Here is a 3,366-nt window from a genome sequence, read left to right as displayed (position 1 = left end):
GGAGACCCTCTAGAACAAGGCCGAGAGCTTAGCCGCCGACCATGCTGTAAAACCAGACCCAAATGACCCTTTAGCAAGTCATTCCCACCCCGTAGCGAACCCGATCTAGAGTTGCCCAAGCCGAGAGCCTGCTCTTCCCCTTCCGGAGCAGCTGGTGGGTTTGAACCAATGACCTCGTGGAGCAGCCTAGCCCACAGCACCAGCAGGGCCCCTTGTCATTAAGGCAGCAGGCAGGCTTCCTAGGGGGAGAAGGAGGTTTGAGGCCTGAACTGGCAGACCCCAAGACCAACAGTAAGTCTGCTGTTGGTTGTTGCCTGGCCGCCCCTAGGTCTTAAAGGGGTGCAGCGGGGGAGGAGTGAGGTCCCAGTGAGTATCCAGGTCAGAGTGCATGGAGTCACAATGACTCCAACAAGTGGGGGTGCAGGGCCCGAGAAGTCGGCTTGTGGGTGTCTGCGAGGTTCCCTCTCAGGGTGTTGGAGAGGGGACACAGAGGGGACATTCTCCTGTGCTCTCTCACCGACTGAAGCCTATACAGGGTCACCCTTGAACTTCTTGTGGTGCTCTTAAGTCACCAACCATTTACAAGGCGCCTACTATGTGCCAGGAAGTGTGCTGGGCGGCTTCCATTGCCTGATTGCACACCCAGCTCCAGAAGTGAAGCTGATTTAAGGTCTGGTGACCATTATTCCTCTCTTGCAGATACACACAGGGGGTCAGAAAGGACTATAATCTGGCCAGTTACTCTCATCATGCTAGTTTTTATGCATGCCTTGTTTTTATGCATGCCTTAGGACATACCCAGAAGTGTGGTCAGAGGACAGGCCAAAGGGAATCCCACTGTTCATATTCATCCACACACTCTAATGATGGTCCTGGTGAAGAGTATTGGCTAGACCTAGACCGTTGAAAGAAGACGGCCAGAATGTTCCTTAGAAGCGAGGATGGTGAGACTTGGTCTCATGCACACTGGGGACATGTTCTTGGGAGGGGGCACCATGGAGGAGGACACCGTGCTCTGTAAACCGAAAGGGCCGTGGAAACTGAAGAAGCCCTTCACGAGCTGGACGGACCATGGGCTCAAACGGGTCAGCGATTGAGGGGGTGGCACCAGACCTGGGAGACACTGGGCACCGAAAGCAATAGGTGGAACGGAACAACAGCTGTAATGCTTCCATTCGACAGGCGAAATGGGTGCTCAAAACCGTGAGTCTCCTGCCCAGGGTCAACAGCTGCTAGGTGGCGGAGCCAGAATTCTAAGTCCACCTGATTCTCAATGGGGTCACAGACCACCTGGGACGTCTGTCTAAAATGCAGATAGCCGGGCACCCACCAGCCCTCCAGAGTCAGTGGGCAGGGTCCAGGGATGTGCATCTTATACACAAGGTGCGGGGTGATCCTCACCCACAGATCTGAGACCCCTGCCTCCACACTCCCACAACACCCCCCACTCCCACCCCAGCAGCTTTGCCAGGAAAAGAAAAGGAATGCTCCATGGGACTTTCTCACTCAGCTGATTTGGAAAAACCTGAGGAAGAGAATCGTGCGGCTCTCCCTGGGGTCTCGGGAGGGCTGCGAACGCTGTCAGAGGAAGACTGCAGCGCATTCTGACGGCGACACGCCAGCAGATGTGTTTACGCAAGTCTGTCTGATTACAGGTGCTAAAAATACCGCTTTAAATTTAGGAGCCCAGATCAGTCTCCCAGCGCTTTACCAAAAGGCGGCGTTTTTTTTTTTTTCTTTCTTCATTTTTTTCCCCCTTAATTCATTCGAAGCCCCATCTCCTTCACCCAGTTATTCTTGCTGCCAGAGCCGCAGAGTTTGTTATGGAGGGGGATAATGGCAAATCACCCAGGCATCTTCTCTGATTGCTCACACTCTCGGGGGGGGTGGGGGGGGGCCTGGCTACCAGCCCCTCCCGGCAAGTCCTCTGAATCAGCAAAATGCCAGCTGCATCGTCTGCTTCCTCGGAGGTTGGAGACCAGACCTCAACAACATCCCCAAATCAGCCTCTCACCCAGCAGCACCCCCTGCACCCTGCTTCCTTCCCCACAACCTCACCGATGGATGCCTCCTCCTCCTCTGTTGAGTTACTCGGATCTAGGACCTGAGAGGTTCCGAGACCTCGTTCAAAGTCACAGAAAAGGGAGGCACAGAGAATGGGAGTGACCTGGCTGAAATGACAATGAGGCACCGGAGGGGCAGGGCTGATCAAGAAGCCAGGCAGCTTCCCATGGGACTGGGCTGCCTCCTGGGATGACCGGGCCCTCTAGAGCCTCTGTCTTCTTGTCTGTAGAATGGAAACACCACTGTGGTGGCCTGGGTTCTCTAGAGAAGCAGTTACAGGGATGGGCTACATCACTGCGCATCTGTTGAGAAGGCTTCTCGAGAGAGAGCATGAGCGATGGAATTTATACCTCCTACCTAGCTCACATGGGCAACTTTAGTCTGGTTCCAAGTCCATGCATCCAATGTCCACCTGGAGGCTTCTCCTGGCTCTTGCTCTGAGAGCCAACAAGCTCAGGCTTGTGCCAGGAGCATCCCAGGTGGGCCGGTCAGCAGGCATGCTGCGGATGGCTCCCAGGATCGGCGGGCAGTATGCCAGGCCATCAGCTCAATTCCAAATGATGAGATGCATGAGCCGGACGCAGACCCATGACCCACACAAGGCAGGAATGCCTCAGCACAGCCTCTTCTTGTGGGAATCAGACCACCCCCCCACCCCTCGAGGAAACGTCCTTTACATTGCTTCAGGATTGTGCCCCCAAGCAAGGACAGGCATGCGTTGTATCCTAATCTTTCTAGGATTAGCCACTCTCAGCAGATCCCAGTATAGAGTTGATTACATTGTATTTACTGCATAACTTCATGGGGGATGATGAGGCCCTGCCTGCTGCCAAACCCAAGAATCCTGGCCCAGACAAGCTAACACAAAACCTAACTGTCTCCACTATAAAGACCCACCTCAAAGGGTGTGGTGAGGAGACATTGAGCAAATCCATCAAAGCACACACCCCAGCTGCTCAGCAAGCCATCAACAGAATGAATCATGGGCTTGGGCTATTCATGGAAGGCCTGGAGGTTCAAGTCCACCCAGAGGCTCCTCCTGCGAGACTGGGCAACCAACTGCCAGCAAGAAACCAGCCCTCGGGAGCCCGCCCTGTGGAGGCCGGGCCTGCTCAGACACACGGGGTGGGGGGGGGGCAGGGCACACAACCAGCAGAGTCAGACTGCTCTCTGAGTCACAGCCCCCCACCTCACTCTGTAGTCTGGGTCACGTGCTGGCACATACAGGGGCATTAACATCAGACGTGGGTGGTCATCTTTGAGCCAGCTCACATTAAAAAAATAATTAAAAAAAAAAAAAGT

The sequence above is a fragment of the Echinops telfairi genome, unplaced genomic scaffold (genome assembly GCF_000313985.2).
Source record: "Echinops telfairi isolate 266 unplaced genomic scaffold, ASM31398v2 ScPeMD7_7412;HRSCAF=8450, whole genome shotgun sequence".
In the NCBI taxonomy this organism is placed as follows: Eukaryota; Metazoa; Chordata; class Mammalia; order Afrosoricida; family Tenrecidae; genus Echinops; species Echinops telfairi.
This window is presented reverse-complemented; position numbering follows the sequence as displayed.